The sequence below is a fragment of the Tachypleus tridentatus genome, chromosome 2 (genome assembly GCF_004210375.1).
Source record: "Tachypleus tridentatus isolate NWPU-2018 chromosome 2, ASM421037v1, whole genome shotgun sequence".
Classification (NCBI taxonomy): domain Eukaryota; kingdom Metazoa; phylum Arthropoda; class Merostomata; order Xiphosura; family Limulidae; genus Tachypleus; species Tachypleus tridentatus.
In genome coordinates, this window is record NC_134826.1 from 93,433,459 (window position 1) to 93,452,350 (window position 18,892).

The 18,892-nt window shown below is 37.4% G+C and overlaps 1 protein-coding gene across 3 annotated transcripts in view; it reads right to left on the reverse strand.

The window, feature by feature from the left end:
- LOC143244566 (G protein-coupled receptor kinase 1-like) overlaps window positions 1–18,892 on the reverse strand; it is a 138,025-nt gene that overhangs the window by 78,947 nt on the left and 40,186 nt on the right. Inside the window, exon 1 of one of the 3 annotated variants that reach the window (XM_076489495.1) lies at window positions 16,570–16,630. The exons of the other annotated variants lie outside the window; for them this stretch is intronic. The gene's annotated coding sequence lies outside the window, so the exon portion shown is untranslated. Of the gene's footprint in view, window positions 1–16,569; window positions 16,631–18,892 lie in introns of those variants that run through there. 3 annotated transcript variants of the gene reach the window in all.

Sequence of the window (18,892 nt, forward strand, 5' to 3'; positions counted from 1 at the left end):
GGTTGGCACCATAATTCCATCTTTGGGAGTGAAGATGCACCTCACTGCAGAAACTCCTTGGGTGGAGAAACCAGCGAGAATCTCCGACTCTGGAATGTTCTTCAAATCCTCTCAACAATTACTCCTCGTGATGAATTTAAAGTAGCATGAGGTGTAAACTCAATTGCCTTTGAATGCAACAGGAATTCACTGTGTTGATATTTGGATGTTTCCACCAATATGTCACCAAATCAAAGCTTTTTAGTGACTTTGGAGAGCCAGCAAGTCCTTCTAGTCCCTTCTGAATTAAAAAGTTTGTCTGAAAGTGAGTGCAATATAAGAAAATAAGGTACAACAGGTGTACGGATGGTGAGGATTGCTGCTCAAAATCTTTAAGACATGGTCGTTTACCTATAGACTGTTTTTCACTATTTTATTAAGATTTGTAAGCAGAGTATCCATAATAAAGAAAGGAAAATTTCAGTGCCCACTGACCCCACCCACCATAGAGCCCTACTAGGGGATGCACTACAATGTCAAACAAGGACACTGCAGCAACGCCAGGGTTTCGTGAGCACTATACCCAAACACCAGCATCAGACAGTGTCCACAACACCTGTTGAGAACATCCAACACTGATACTTGGTTGGCCCTAGCCCAAGTGGACAGCCAACTGACTCAAAGAGACCACCCCAAGGTTGCCTGTCTACAGGAAATCAAGGCAAAAGTAGTGTGCTAGAGTTACAACCCTCAACCACCAGGATCCTCTCCTCCCCTTCACGGGTTACCGCGCACAGCAAACACGTGGGTAGATGTTTAGATCCCAGAGGAGGTAAACTGAAAGAACAGAACCTTCCCTGGGAGGTCTCCTCACCACGTACAGAAATCCACACCAAGGAAAAAGAGGTCAAGTACGTTAACTCTTTTTTAATCATAATCAGCCAACATGCAGTGATATTATGCAGTAAACATTGTTGAGAATTATCTAAAGGTACATCTTTTCAACCATGCTTTAAAATATCTGGCATATCTGACTGCGATAACTTATGATAACGCTTTCTTACTTGAATATTGTATAATGCTAAAAGTGATAAAGCACAACTTCGTCAGGGTAAATATTATACAAGAAGAATACCTAAAGTTGTTGTTTGGCATTTTATGGCACAAAGCAACTAGACCATGTTTGCTAAATAACTGGTAAAAAATAACAGTTGCCCAACATTGGATAAAAACTTAAATATAATTAAAATGGCCAATGGTCCTTAAAACTTAAAAACATTCCTAAGGTGGGCAGTGTCATGATCCCCAATGACACTGTCCAACGTCAGGGGCGAACTCATGGTGAAAGCATGTCTAAAATGGTGTCATTGATCATGGTCGTAACAACAACACGACAGTAAAATGTGGGCTTTTGTGACTTGATTGTCCCACAGACCACACATTAGTGCATTAGTGCCAGATAAAAGAAAACGATGGGTTAAAAACCTATGACCAATGCACAGCCAAGGTAGAACAATTTCTTCCTTCTGATCCTTGCAGAAACAAAATGGCCAAAATCCAATAAAAGGTTTTATCTGGAAAAGCTCGTTATCACGTTGATCACCCAAGTCGAATGCTAAATGGCGAGGAAAGACGTGAATCATGCACGGCCGTAATTCACGTATGGAATAGGCATGTCAGTGACAGCACCAGAGCAGACAGATTTAACAGCAGTGTCAGTAAAGCTTGTTCTCCTGAATACCAACGTGGCCTGGTATCCAGCAGAACTAAAGAAATGTACATGATAAAGAGAAATGAGTCAGTCGGTTTTGAATATTGACGAGAATTGGGTGAGAACTAATGTCAAGTGATTCCAGTGCTAGTAGAGAACTAAACAAGTTGGAAGAGTTGGTGTAAATAAATATAGAGCAAGAAAAATGGTGTACAATTTGGCAGTGATAACAAGTTGGAAGAGTTGATGTAAATAAATATAGAGCAAGAGAAATGGTGTACAATTTGGCAGTGATAACAAGTTGGAAGAGTTGATGTAAATAAATATAGAGCAAGAGAAATGGTGTACAATTTGGCAGTGATAACAAGTTGGAAGAGTTGGTGTAAATAAATATAGAGCAAGAGAAATGGTGTACAATTTGGCAGTGATAACAGAAACTGTAGAGGATCTTGTGTGCAACCACCAAATCACAACAAACCATAGCAGAGCCTACAGAGTCACTTGATCTCAAACCCTCCTTATAAATGGAAATGGAAGGATGGTACAATGTTCAGTAAATAGAATCGGGAGTATGTGTCTTCTTGTGAAAGGTCACATTTGGAAATGGCAATGAGATTAACTATGGAGACAGCAACGTCAAAGACAGAACCAATACAGCCAACTGTGCTTGGATAAAAAGAACAAAAGGAACAATGGCAGACCATTTATTCTGAAAAAGCATGACCCACTGAGGAAGAAAAACACAACCCAGGTAGAATGTTGTGATAAGAATGAAAGCTTTGAAGCATACAGCATGAAACATCGATATGCTCTCCCAGAGATGGGAGAGAGAACACAGAGGATGTGCCGTGCCCTTGCACACTTTATGCATAACTGCTTGATGTGTGAAAAGTCAACTCATGGTGAAATATAAGCACCAAGAACTTTGCCTCAGAGACCTTGGTAGCAAAAGTGCATCCAGGTGGGTTTAGAGAGAGAAAAGGTAAAACCGCTTGTTGTGGTCTACTTCAGTAAATGACTGAGGGCAGTTTGCAGCAGCCACTCAATAAACCTCATGCTGGACAACTGACACAAGATGTGGAAATCATCGACAAAGAGCTCATTTGTAACTGTTGGGGGAGTTGGCAGTAATGGCATTAATCTTTATAATGAAGAGTGTGACACTCAAGACACATCCGTGAAGGATTAAGTTCCTGTGGGAAAGAACAGGGAAGTGTCGAACCCACATGAACTTTGAATCGCCTGTTCATTAAAACAATTTTGATAAAAATGGGCAAATGGCCATACAACCCATGACTGTAGGTCTCACAAAATACCATGTCTCCACAACCTTCCTCAAGGTTGAAAAAATAGAAACAAGATGTTGCTTGAGAAAATTTTCCCTGATTGATGTTTTAAGTCAAACTAGATGATTCATAATGAGCACTGTTGTTGAAACCCAGTCTGGGTGGGTGAGAGGAGGTTGTTTGATTTGAGGAACTAATCATGACGAGCATTAACCATCATCTCCAAAATGTTACAGACAGTTTTTGAAGGAATCTTGGGATCCTTCCCAAGCTTTGAAAAAGGGAGGACAATAAGCCCAGTGTCAAGCATCAAGGAAAGCATTCTTCTAACAAATCCTGTTAAAACAACCAGAAAAGTAGCAAGAGAGAAGGAGATGGGGCAGTATTTTGTAATAGGTTATATCAGATCTGTCTGATGTTCTGCCAAATCGATAAAGAGCAAATTTGAGTTTCACCAGTGTAAAGGGGCAATTACAGTCATAGAGACAATCAGCCTGAAAGGAAAAAAGCCTTTGTTCTACCCGAGGCTTAATGGATAAGAAGGTGGGGATCAAGCAGAAGTGCTAGGTGCACGAAAAGCTCTGGGCACCATCAACGTCCTAGCCCTCAGGGAGCAAGATCAAGGGGTGCAGAAGTATACTGCCCACTAACCTTCTGAATCCTGTACCATATGACTTTGGAACTGGTTGTAAAAAAGAGATAATAGTTGCATACTTCATCCAAGATTTCTTCTGACTTTGATGTCTGACCTGCTGAGCATGTGTATAGGCCCATTGAAAAAAGCAATGCAGTTCGAAAGTGTGGAATACCTACAAAAGTATCCCAGATATCTGTGCGAGTCTTCCATCCTGCGTGACAGGTAGGATTCCACAATGGACAAGGATACCATGGAAAAGGTGTTGAGGTTATAGAAATACACTGAACAACTGCCTGGGCAATACAATATCAATAGCTTACATGCAACAGCAGAATCAAGTTCCAGGAAAGCAATGAAAGAGAGTCAGGTGGCCTGGTCCAACTTCCATCAAGGCAGGCAAATCGGGTGGCATCGACCATGCCACTATCTCAAAATGATAGAAAAATGTTCATTGACCCATGTGTTACTGTTAACCCTCCAAGAAAAGTAAGAGAAACGTGAAGAAAAGTAGACAGAGATCAATAGCACTAAAAGAGTGAGTAGGTGCACGAAAATAAGAGCCAGTATTGAAGAGAAAAAGGTCGTGATCCAAGAGCATACATTTTACAGAATGACCCTTCCCATCAATATCAGCACCATAACAGAGAAAAGTATGTCCATTAAAATTGTACAGGATTAAAAAGGAGAGTGTAATTGTTCAATAAAGGCATCAAGGTCTCACTGATCATAAGTCTCTTCAGCAGACAGAAAACAAAATAGTGATAGTATGACCCAAGGAAACATGGAGGTATGGCCTCCAAGGGTGTATCGAGAGGCAATGATAGAGCAGTCAAATGCTGATTGACCAGCAGAACCACCCCTCCATGCACTCGTCCATCACACAACCTGTCATTTCTGTACAAAGAAAACTGCTTTAGGGTGATTGCAGAAGCAGGTTTCTAAAACGTTTCCTGTAAGAAGAGCTATAAGGATAAGAATCAATCAAACTCTTAATGTCATCTATATTCGAACAAAAACTCTGAAAGTTCTTTTGTATCAAAGTGGCCTCCTTTATTTATGTAGATTAAAATAGGAAGAAGTCTATGCAAGTCTTTGTCTGTGGACAAAGATGGCGTGAATGAATAATCGCTTTCAATGTTGGGGCTGGAAAGGAGATGGACCAAAGGAAATTCCAAAACCAAATTCAAAGGAATTGATCTGAGCAGCCACTGGAAAAGTGATGGGGACAGGGATGGAAGTAGACAGACTCGTCAACTCTTTTAACCATGTAGGGCAAAAGAATCTTCAAATGTTTTGCAAACAACTCTGCTAGGGGCATGGAGAGAAATGTCTACACTCCCACTGTGGCATTGAAATGGAGGACATATACTGATGTAGATAGCCATGTTGCTTTGTGCCATAAAACACCAAACCAACCAACTAACTCTAATTCTTTCCGTAAGTGGGTGTATGAGAGAAAAGGTGCAAAATTCCAGTCCTGGTTCTGAGTTATTTGACGTTATGGCCATTTTCTCATTTCAAATTGAACTAGATGTAATTTGATTCTGAAAAGAGAATCACATGAAAAAGAGGACTAATGTATAAATTACAACACTTAAATAGCACTACAAAGATTAATGGCCTTTAAAAAAACTAAAAACATTTCCAAGGTAGACAGTGTCACCATCACCAATAACACTGTCTAACATTATGGATAAGCCTTCAGACAGAACATGTTTAAATTGGTGCCATCATTGAGAGTCATAACAACGACAAGACAGTAAAATGTGACTTATTGTGGTCCGAGTGTTATGGCCCAAGCGTCAATTCTTATGGAAGCAAGAAGCCAAGTCCAATATATGGTTTATTTGGATAAGCTTGTTTTCATGTTGCTCACTCCAAGTCGACTGCCAATGGCACGGAGCCGAGCCTTGAATACAGGACCATAGTCCAGGTATGGAACAGACACGGCAGTGATAGTGCCAGAACGGATAGATTTAGCAGCAATGTCAGCAAGTTCGTTCTCGTGAATACCAACGTGGCCTGGTATCCAGAAAAACTGGATAAAAGTAGAAGTTAGAGAGAAATGGGCTAGTCGGTTTTGAATAACGGCAAGAACAGGGTGTGAACTAACGTGAAGTGATTCTAGGGCCAGTAGAGAACTAAGAGAGTCAGTATAAATAGTGCAGTTTGAGTACTGCTTAGTTTCTATGTGATCCAAGGCAAGAGAAATAGCGTACAGTTCAGCAGTGAACACAATCTGTAAACGAGAACCACAAGAAACCATGGAAAAAACCTACAGTCAACTGATTTCGAAACGTGTGTATAAATAGGAATGGAAGGATGGTTTAAAAGATGTTCAGCAAAAACACAGACAGCATTTCCAATCAGGAGTGTCTGCTTTTCTCAGATGATTTAAGTATAGGTCACATTTGGGGACTGTAATAAGCCATGATGGGGTGTCTGACCAGTGAGTATAGCAATGTTATCCAAGGTCAGACCCAATTCATCCAACTGCACCTGGATATGAAGGCCAAAAGGAGCAATGGCACTGTCTGTTCTCAAAAAAGTATGGCCCACTGATGAAAGAAAACACAACCCTAGGTGGAATGCTTTGGTCAGGAATGAAGTTTCGAAACATACAGTAAAAACAGTTGCAAAGAATGTTCACGAGGCTATGTATAAGCTCTGAACTGGGGAAGTGTGGAAAACCCCAGTGCAGAGCTGAATTCTTGATGATAAATGGTGTCCAGCATCTTTAAAGCCAAGGTCCTGGCACAGTCATTGATCAGTTTTGATCGAATAAGAGCATGATATATCTTTAACACAGAACATCAATCCACTCCAAGTGGCAGAAGAGATGACACGGAGGATGTTCAGTGCTCTACTACATTTGAGCCATAGCTGCTTGATGCGTGGTATAAAGGTCAGCTTATGATCAAAGATAAGCCTCAAGAACTTTGACTCAGGGACCACAAGCAGCACAACTTCACCAATATGAAGTTCAGGATCAGGGTGAATACCCCGTTGGCAGCAAAAGTGCATGCAAACAGTTTCAGAGAGAGAGAGAAGTTAAAGCCATTTGCTGTGATCCACTTCAGTGAATGACTGAGGGCAGTCTGTAGCTGCCACTTGATACACATCAGGTTTGATGACTGACAAGATGTGAAAGTCATCGACATAGAGCTCATATGCAATAAGAGGGAGTTGTTCAGTGATGGCATTACTCTTTATACTGAAAAGTACGACACTCAAAACACAGCCCCGAGGAACTCCAAGTTCCTAAAGAAAAGAGTGGGAAAGAGTTGAACCCACACAAACTTGGAGTTTCCTGTTCATTAAAAAAAATTCAATAAAAATGGGCCACGTAACCCATATATATGGAGTCTCGCAAAATGCCATACCTGCATGTTGTATCATAAACCTTCTCAATATTAAAGAATATTGATACAAGAGAAAGGCTTCTGACATTTCAAGTCAAATCAGATGACCCATGGTGAAGCTCTGTCATCAGAACCCACACTGGGTGGGCAAGATGAGGTTTGATTCGAGGAAGCAAACAAGATGAGCATTAACCATCCTCTCTAAGGTATTACAGAGACAGATCATCAAAACAATTGAACAGTAGTTTGAAGGAATCTTGGGATCCTTCCCAGGCTTAGAGAAAAGTAGGACAATAGCCTGGCACCATGCATCAGGAAAAACATTCTCCTGCCAGATCCAGTTAAAACAATCAGAATAACAGCAAAAAAAGAAGAAGATAGATGACGCAGCATTTCAGAGTGTGCATCATCAGGTCCAACCGATCTACTGCCAGGCCAATGAAGGGCCAGTTTGAATTCTTCCAGTGTGAAGGGATGATTATAGTCATAGAGACAATCAGCTCGAAAGGTTGGTTGGTTGATTTAGTATTTTATGGCACAAAGCAGCTGAGCTGTCAGCACCAAACATCCAGTAAAAAGAAGTTAAAAGTAAATTTAGTAAAATTCATAAAAGGAAATTAAGGTAAAACAAAACAAAGTTTAAAAAACACAAATAGAGTAAAACCAATGTTTACATCTAGTCTACAATGTTAAGAGAAAATCTACAGTAATTCAAGTTGTGAAAGACTTTCTGTAAAGTAACTGTCATTATCATAACTCACCAAGAAGACTCACAGGTAAGTACAAAAACCACCGTCAATCACCTGAAGTTAGTCTTTCCAGTTCTGGTTCTGAGTTATATGGCGTTATGGCCATTTTCAAAAAGAGTAATAACAAGGTTTTAAAAGACGTGTAGCAAAATTATAATAATAATTTGCCAGGATCAGCTCGAAAGGAAAGAGGTGATTACTCTGCCTGAGCCTCGATGGCTAAGAAGGTTTAGAAAGAAGCAGAAGAGCTAAATAGCCTGCAAAAGCTTTCACCTAGAGTATCGGCGACGCTCCAGGTATCAGCTACTTCCTGGTTATCAGAGAGCAAGATCGAGAGAGGGACATAATTATATTGCCCACTAACCTTTCTAATCTTGTCCCATATGACTTTTGAACTGGTGATAGAAGATATGCTGGTCATGAACTTAATCCAAGATTCCTTCTGGCTTTGGAGAATTACCCACTGAGCATGTGCAAGGGCCTGCTGGTAAGCGATGCGGTTCGAGACTGGGATATCTATGGAAAGTATCCCAGGCCCGTTTTCGAGCCTTCTGTGCCATATGACAAGCAGGATTCCATCACTGACGAGGATATAGTGGAAAGGTATCAAGGTTTAAAGAATACATTGAGCAGTTACTTGTATAATGCAGTAAGTTACAGCTGCCACACAGTCGTCTATTGATGGCTTACAGACAATGGCAGGATCAAGTTCTGTGAGAGCAGTGAGAGAACCAGTTTGCTTGATTTAGTTTCTCCCGACACGCGGGTCGGGTCGCATCGACCACAGCCAGTCTCTCTCAAGATTATAGGGAAATGATCACTGACTCGTGGATTATTGTCAACCCTCCATGAAAAATGGAAGAATAATGAAGGGGAGCAAACTGAAAGATCAATAACAGTAAAGGACTGACAAGGTGCATAGAAATTAGTTGAAGAACCAGTATTGAAAAGAGAAAGGTTGTGATCAGAAAGCATATGTTCTATAGAGCGACCCCTCCTTTCAATATCAGCACTTCCCCAGAGGTAATGATGTCTTTTAAAGTCCCCAGGATTTAAAAGTGAGACAGCAACTGTTCAATGAGAGCATCAAGGTCTGAATGATCACATGTCTCTCCAGGCAACAGGTAGAGAGAATAAACATTGATGGTACGACCCAAGGAAACACGGATGGCTGTGGTCTCCAAGGGTGTATCGAGTGGCAAAGACAGGGTGAGCACATGCTGATCAACCAACAATGCCATCCATTGAAAACATCCAACACTGATACTTGGTTGACTCTAGCCCAAGGGAATAAGCCAATTGACAAGGAATTTAAGGCCAAAGTGATATGTTAGGGTTGTACCCTTCACCATCAGGATCCTCTCCTCTCCTTCAGAGTTATCATGCACGGCAAACACGCAGGCAGGTGTTCAGATGCTAGAGGAGATAAACTGAAATTACAGAACCTTCTTGGAGGTACCCTCACCACATACAGGATTTCACCTCAAGGGTAATACTGAGAAGAAGCACAACGAAACTGTAATCTTGATTGACCCATTACAGGTTTCAAATGGATTTCTGAACTACTATAAAACACTCATGTCAATGAAAACTTATACATAATCACTTACGAAAGAAAGACTAAAAATTCAAATCAATTTTATTGCATCATCACCCTACCTGCCTTTAATATTCTTCACGTATTAGCCTCTAAATATGAAGAAACTGTACCAAAATGTATGAAGACTGAATAAAATGTAATTGCTCCTTTATTAATTCACTTTCGGATTTCTATTAGTTGGTTAATAAGAACATGAAATTTACATTCACCAAACCTAAAGTTCCAAGTGAATAGGAAGATGAACTACAAATTTAAGAAGCACCCCCTTAAAACCACAGGATCATCTATAACTGATACGGCACTTCTACTAATTAGTTATAAGCATAGAATAAGAAAAAATCCGATATCTGTACTTTCAAAACAATGATAAAAAATTCAATGTCACAGTATTTCTAGTTCTTTCTTGATGTTAATGGTTAATTCAAATTATCTCATACCAACACCTGACTCTCCACTGTTTACCCTCAGTTTCACTGTGAATGTAATTTAAGCCTTCATGAAGGTAATGACAAAAGTTTTCTTCCAGGCTAATTTAATGTTTTCATCACTAGAATATTTAACCTCTTTTTTAAGAGCACTTCTTCAATAACATTTTTTTCTTTCCACCGTCAGAAGAAGTGCCCTGGAAGGAGTCTTAGAATTCATGATGGTTATTTAAGAATGTACGAGATTAACGTACAAGTATCATTTTAATAAATAACTATGGTACTTTCACAAACTTTACTCAATAGGTTCAAGTAGGACAGTTGATAATGGGAAATGTGTTGCAGAGTTAAACTGAAATCTCGTTTGAGATTGCGAGAAAGAAGAGGTGTACACAATGAAAACAATCTTCATTCAGTTCACAAAAATAACGATGGTTAATCTCAAAATACCTGCTCTATACTGAATAACCAACAAAAAATACTATTATATACACATTTCTACAGTGCAATACTTCTCAAGGTGCATTTACTATCTACTTTACAGTTAGTAATTCTAACACAAATTATTATTAAGATTACGGCCATCTAGTTGTTTCTTCAAGCTTTATTACTCAAGACAAATGTGAAACGTGCTATGAGAGTTCAGAATGTCGGTTGCAATGCACATTCTCTCCTTAGACATACAGTATTGGAAACAATTATAAAAACAGTGAATAAAAAGGAGCATAGAATGTTAATGTCAAGAGATTTTTTCCCTATAATGTATGAAATTGAATTACACGAGCTAATAGTTTATTGCTTACAATGTAATTAGCTGTTATCTAACCAACCAGATAATGCAACAACAGGCAGTCATATAATTTCCCGCATTAGTGTGGTAAACGCACTCATGTTACTCGAGAGAGAAATACCACATGGCGACGTGGTTAAAAATATTTGGCTCGTGAAGGTTACTCCATGTGACAGATTGCCAGAAATAACCAAACTAAAACATTTCAAATAATTAGATAAACAAAGCCGGAGGAGCATGCGCTTTACGAACAAATCAAAATTCAAATTTTTGTCAACAACCAACAATAGTTTGTTCGTTCGCAGAGAAAGAGGGTAATACCTTCAAAGTATACCAGTGAAGTACGCTGATGAACGAATATGTGTGGGCTGTATCTCTGTCTCTGCCAATGGTACTGAAGATTTACAGATAATTTATGGCACCATGAATGACGAAAGGTATAAGCAAAGTCTTAATCTCCCTAATTTCGTCAGTTAGAATATTATTAAGCAGAGGTTTCACTCCTATAACAACATTAAAGTTTAAAAGCGCGAGAAAGATTTTGTGGTATCACACGGATTTGAAAACGGCTCACCAGTTCTGATATCCACGGCTCTATCAACCCGAGAAATACTACAGATACTCTGCCTACATTGTAAAAAATAGTGAAGTTCAGCGGGACAATCTCCATGATAACATAACTAATAACTTCTTGTATTTACACAATTTAAGCTCAACACGACAGAAAATACCACCAACAAAATGCCGAGCCATGGGTTGGTTCTCCATTATCATAACTATTCAGTAACCTTTAAACGGAACTGTCAAACCAGTCACTCCGAGACCTAAAGTTTGACTGAGACATGCTGGAAACACACTAAAGACACGATACAAGAATTGCTCACATGAACAGGTAACATCTGGTGATATAACTAAAAAGGAAATAAAATGTAAACTCCCATTCGTAGACGCGATGATTGCCAAGACATACTACTCACATACAAGTTTACAGGAAATTTAAGTATAAATAAATACCTCAAATTAAGTATGTAAAGACAGGCATTATACCTTGTCTAATCTCCCAAATAATATACGAGAGATACAAAAATGTTATAAGAAGAATGAGGAAAAAGACATCACTACAATTTGCCTTGAAAATGCGTTCCTGGAACCTTTGACAAAGAGGACAAATGTCACGAACAAGTATCACGGCCACATCCCCTACTTCAGTCAAAGGTCTCTAACTAAATACAGAGGATATGCAAACAACCTAAAGTGATAATAGTAGTAAGAGCTGCATTTGTGAGGCAAAAATTGACATGACACATGAAGAAGGAAGTTGAAGAGGGGAGAGTGGGAAGTGTGTCAAAGATAAAGTCGTCAGAGTATCAAATTTTATGACTAGAGAGCAAGTTGCTAGAAGGCCATGACTAACACAATAAATGTCTCACTATGTGGATAATTAATAAAACATATATAATTAAATCGTCAAAGGAAAATGATAGTTAACACTAATTAATTAAATCAACTGCATTAATTCGTCTTAGAAAAAACACTTAACACTAATTAACCAGTTTATTAAATTTCCTTACAATTTATACGCCCATAAAAGATGACATCATAATTATCAAAGTGATTAAAATTTTTCAGTGATATAATAAAAGATTAACATGATTATAACATACATTTTCATAAGCACAGAATATATATCCACAGATTGAACTCACCCTAAAAAGGGCAATATCATGCGACAATTAAACCTTTTATTTTATACAACAATTTACGTCGTCAATTAAAACGTTTATTGTGCAATAACACTTTTACTGATTTGTGACAAAATAATTTACACATTACTTTTTCTCGTGTTTTACAAAACCGGATTTTCACATATCTGTGACAGTACATTAACAAGTTGTCAAAAACATTATTTAATGTACCATGTTCAGAACCCAGTCTACAAAATATCTGCGATACTTGGGTCAATGACGGCATGCAATTAAAAAGCCCACATACAAATACAGGGTGTCCCAAAATAACGTTTACACTCTTTGACTGTGTATAGCTAATAAACCGTTTCTTTTGTTTCAGATTTGACATGTGTCCAAGGATGGCGGATAATCAGCTGACAATCGAGCACAAAATATTCATTCTCAAAACTTTTTGGAAAGTCGAAAACAAAGCTGAATTGCAAAGACGTTTTACTAGAAAGTTCCATATGGATGCGCCATCTCGCCCCAGCATTTCACGCACCATTGCCAAGTTTGATGAACACGGAATTCTCCACCATATGAGAAAGGGTCGTTCCGGTCGAAAAAGATCATCAACAAGCCCAACAAGAGAGCAAGAAGTCATTGATAATGTTCTGAATTCTCCAAGAAAATTAGTGCGCCAACTGTCTCGTGAAACAGGTATCCCTAAATCCAACGTTCATTGCATTTTGAAGCGTTCCCAATTCAAAAGTTTCATCCCATCACTTGTTCACGCTCTGAATGAAGATGACCCTAACCGAAGGGTTGAGTTCTGTGAATGATATCTTGCTAGATGTGCAGGCGATGATGAATTTCCACTCAAAATTGTTTGGAGTGATGAAGCAACGTTTAAGCTGAATGGCTCACTAAATCGACACAACTGCACCTACTGGGCAACAGAAAATCCACATGTTACAGAGGAACATCACTTGAATTTGCCTGGAGTGACTGTGTGGTGTGGTCTGTCCGCTAGGGGACTCATCGGACAATTCTTTTTCCAAGACACCGTAACAGGATTGAATTATCTCAACATGCTACAAGAGTTTGCCGTGCCACGCATCCAAGAACAATTTGGAGAAGAAGAGTGTTTCTTCCAGCAGGATAGCACTCCTCCCCACTTATATCGCGACGTGAGAGCTTATCTGGATGTATCTATGCCAGACAGATGGATTGGACGAAGAGGAAGTGTAGAATTTCCTGCTAGATCACCAGATTTGACACCCATGGATTTCTTTTGTTGGGAGTTTCTGAAAGACAAAGTTTACAGCACAAAAAGGGCAACAATTGACGAATTGAGAGTTGCAATTGAAGAACAATGTGCTTTAATACCAGATGAGATGGTGTTTGATGTGTGCACTTCCATTTCTTCCCGTTATGAGATGTGTCTGGAGCAGAACGGATTTCAGTTTGAACACCTGAAGTGAAGCAAGCAAATTGTGACATTTTACAATTTCAACCAAGGAGAGTTTTCCTTGGGAAGAATTTTATTTGTTATTTTTTCTCTTGATTTCAGTATTAAATCTTTAAATAAATCCTTTGGCTATCATATGTATCTTGTTTCATTGTTAAAATCAATAAACAAGGCAAGTTATAATGATCCAAAGAGTGTAAACGTTATTTTGGGACACCCTGTATATACGATATTTCTATTATATGACTAACAAAGTGGTATCCGATGTCAAACCTCAATAATATTTAACAGTACTTAACACTCATATAGACAGTTATTGTAAGAAGAAAGACTAAACATGTCAAGCTTTACAGTATTTTAGATATCCTGACGTCACCAGCCTTTAACTCAAAACAGTTTACCAAGTGCGACTCAATGAAGAATCACTGATTGGTTTGAAGATATAGAAGCTAGATAAACCATCTACTTAGAATAGCAAATGTCAGTTGCGTTCACCAAGTTGAGTAAAGGTGCGAAAAAATTACAGATTGTGTTGCAGTGTAGAAGTACAGCAAAGTTTGAAGAACACACACCAGTTCAAAGAAATAAAACGTGACAGCCCTAAGTGTTTTATATTTAAGGTTACTAACAAGTGATTGTGTTTTCTTATCGCAGAGCCACCTCGGGCTATCTGCTGTGCCCACCGAGGTACTATACCTATTGATTGCGTAAATACATAATAACAAATATATTCTACAAACTAGCAAACATAAGTTAACTAGCTTAGCAGCCAAAGTGTTATTATCCTTAGTCCAACTAGTAGCCAGTGATTTATAACCCTTAGCCTAACTGACAGAGAGGGCATTATTAGACTTAGCTAAAAGCCAAGTTATTACTAATCTCGACCTAACAACCAATGCATTTTCGCCTTAGCTTAGAAGCCACTGTTATTAGCATCAGCCTAACAACCAGTGCATTATTATTCTTAGTCTAAATGCCATGGCGTTATTATCGCCTAACAATCAGGGCGTTGTTAGCTTGCTTTAGTCTAGGTATACAACATAAATTCAACTAGGTCAGGTTTTATGTTCACTAAGTAGATGCTTTACATTCCAATTTTTGCTCAATTCCAGGTAGCTAGCGACTTCCGGTAATCAATAATATCTCGTTTCTAATTCAAAGCACACATGATTCGTTGTTAGTGTCACCAAGTTAAACTTGGGAGTATCTCTGCAATAGTAGTTCTTTATAAATATGACGTAGAATAAAATGGGAGGAGACAGCTTCTTTCATTATCATGTAGTTCATAATACTGATCACAAAAAAATTGCACAAAACCCTAATACAATATTTGGGCAAAAGCACCTTAAACAGTAAAGATTCACTTCAAACATTTTAAAACCTTCACTATTGACTGCTAAAGCTATAGACATGTATAAAAATACACAAATAGTATACATTTAAGATTTACATAGAAAAGAAAATCCCTCAAAATGCTCGGTTTCTAATTTTATTTACTTGTCAGCCTACAATAAAAAACAGTCTGATATATAACACTCAAGCCTTTGGTAGAATACTAAATAAAGTATTGCAAAGGTTTTAGGAGTAGTGAAAATTGATTTGTTTCCTATTTTAGGTAAAATAAAACATCATAATTTAGTGTAACGGATGTCATCATTAACCCTTGAAATCACCTCTCTTATAAACATCCATGTTCTATTAAAAAAACAGCTTAAGCACAAAGTAAAACATGAATTACCAGCCAATAACAGATGATCAGTAGGTTACTGTAACAAGTAGATACTCAGTGCTTTGTACACTATACAACCGGTATTTTAGGGAGCCAACCCCTATATTATGTACGAGTAAAACCATACTAGATACGTTTGATATCATTATACTGTATAAAGTTAGCTACCATATCAAATTATCTTTGCCAGCTACTGAGTATAAAAAATAGCAAATAATAAAAAATAGGAATTAAAAAAATTGCAAATAGAGATCACAAAGAAAGTAAGGAAACAAGGCTGAAGATACTGTAGATATTTACACAAACTACAAATCCTATTTCGATTCCACTAAAGGTAATTCTAAGTGACAGTATGAAGCCAAAATAGAGTTTGTGGTTTGAGTAAATAACGTCTACAATATATCCAACCTTATTTCTATATTTTTACGGTCATATTTACAGGCTTTTTTTTAAATCCCAGTTTTTCATTTATCTTGTAACACATGTTCCTGCAATATTCCTTCAAAGATGCGACAGAACCACACAAGTCATTCTGAAAACTTGTAAGTAATTCCTTTCAGCGTAAAGTCACGCAATAGTCTATATGCATTCTGTACCGCATGTTACCTGTAATAGTCCGTAAACTAACCAATCACTCACAGATATGCCTTTTAAAAATATAAGACCAAAATATTTTAGGTTGATATATTACATTTAGCAACATTCTATTAAATTGACATCCTTAAAGAAATCATGGATGATGCTAGCCTTAAATCTTGTTTGTTTAGTCTGAATTAAAATTTGAAATATTTTTTACTTTAATCTCCTATGAAAATCAACAAATCTTCACAAAATAAAAAAAGGATATTTTAAGTCGCAAGGAAAATCTTATTACTTTCTTCAACTTGCTAAACAAGGTATTGAACTTTTCTAAACTTTGTACATGCAAGTCCTAATGCATTATGTTTAATATGTTTTTCATAATTATATAATTATGTATTTTAGTTTGTAGATTCAGAACTTTTTTCTCCTGTTTGAGTAAAAACATGTCACCTTTCATCCTAGATACAACTTAATGAAAATTAGAAAGAGATCAATAACCTGAGCAGATTATGATATTTACTTGTTCCCTTATGAACTCAAAGTACAGCTAATTAAGTGCAAACACTGTAAAATGCAATTACTTTTTGGTCTGTTTGGTTGAATCCTGTGGTTACATACAAGGAAATAAGTGTTGTGCACCACTGGAAAACTGTTTTCTCATTAGGACTCGCATGTTCAGCAGTGTAACCTTGTATCAATATATTTTCTGAAAACAGATAAACAAGATTGTTAATAACTAATTGGTAATTTGTATTTCATTTCTTAACAGATCCATTGGTCCTCATGTTGGTCCATTTTAATAATCCACTACAATTATCTCGTAATTATTAACAAGCACACGACTCCTTGTCTTAACAATTTCTATGGATTCACTATATCATATATTTTTCGAGTTTTAATGGACTAATTGCTTCTTGACTTAATTTTAAACAGATACACTATATTACATTTCATCCAATTTTAATAAATCAATTGCTCCTGAATTTTTTGAACTTCTTAATGTTAACCAACTTTTTAATAGGTATACCACATTTTATTTAATTTTAAAGGAATTAGTGCTGTAAATCAGTTTTTTACAGAACCATTTCTAAGTGATGTCTTTTGAATTTTTTTCTCAGCAAAAACTAATCCTTTTGTTGCCCATTTTTAATAGATTAGCTGCCTTATGTATTATTTATTTGTTATCAGATGCAGCTATACGTCTCTAAACAGAGTGTGGCACAATGTTGGAATGCCCTGACTGTGAATCCAAGAATTCATGGTTTGTGATCCATTACACAGAAGAAAGGTTTCGTACTATTAGGTCATACATATAATATTAGAATGATGGTCAAATCCTACTATTTGACTGGACAAGTGTGACACGAGTTGGCGGTGGGTGCTGTTGATTACCTGCATTCCTACTTAGTATACATTTTTAAAATTAGGGATGCCTATGCTATATAGCCTTTGTGTCTGCTTTGCTGGATTTCTAGCAAAGCTATCTGAGGGCTATATCTACTCTATCCATCACTAATTCTGAAGTGATAGTCTAGAGGGAAGGCAGCTTTCAACACCCATCACAAATTATTGGTTTACTTTTGTCAAACCAAATAGTGTATTAGACCATCACTCTTATATTCACAACCCCACAATATATGGTACAATTTTTATTTTAATGGTATTTGGACATGAACCATAGAAACTCTGCAGTCCAAAGCACAAACAACTGGTCTGCACTTGGGCCAGACCAAGTGTACCTTTTGAGAAATCTAGAAACAAGCATGTCCCTCTCCTCATCCTTTTCCAAAGTAGCGATTGAATAAGAAATGATAAAACCTAGTATTAGAATATTGCCATAATTTAAATATTTCTTCCATCATAGCTACTTAAGACTTCAAACTTAATAGGTTTTAGGTGTCCCCTATATCAATAGCTTACAATCTAGGGGCAACCCAAACAAGAAAGTAGTCTGTCAGGATTGTCTGCTTGTGAGGTTAGACAATTTCAGTGAAAATACTTTCCTAGCTCAAACGTGCAAATGCACTTATAATGCAAAAGTGGAGTACAAGTTGTATACAGTAAACATGTGGAGAGCTTCAGGCCCAAACAGTTGGAACCATTAATATATACACCATTTAATACTTAAATTAGTTTGGATGAAAATAATCCTCAGACTGACATCTTGTTTTGATACCATTTACTACTGGTGGGGTCCATAAAGTGCATCATAATGAGTAATGCTTTGCTTGTTAAAACACTTGGATTAAGGAACTAACAAAAAAATTGGATGAAATTTCTAATTTTCTATGTAAAATAGGTAAAGAATCAATTAGTACCCCAGTAACTCAAGAGCAGGTTTGATGGTTTATAATGCTATAAATTAGGTTTTGATACCTGCAGTGAGCCCATTATGTATGTTTGTACTTAATAACAAAAAATTCAGTGACAATATATTTTGAGTGGCTCCTGTGTTCTTATAAACTCTCAGCCATAATCAGTATAATTAATTGCAATATTAAATGAATGTTTTGGAAACCCGTATCCAACATTCACAAATATAATTTAGTGCATACACTATTTATATATTTTCTGGTTATGGCAACAGGTCAGGTCCCAAGTAATTATTACCTTATATTCAATGCAAATTGTGAAAAATTGTCATAATTTCAAATCAAACATTAACAGGATTGATAATTACAACATCTATTTAAAATGCTATGTTCTCTACTGGTTCTGGGAACCACCCTCAGGTAGTACAAGTTTAAACAGCGTCTTTAGAGTTTTGCTGAACTTTAAGAAAGAAGTGCTTCATAATCAAAGAACGGTTTAACCTTCAGTGTCTACAGGTGTGGAAATGTGCGTTAACCTTCGGTGGCTTTACGAAAAAATTATGACAGTAAATGTGTGAAGAAAATTTTTTTA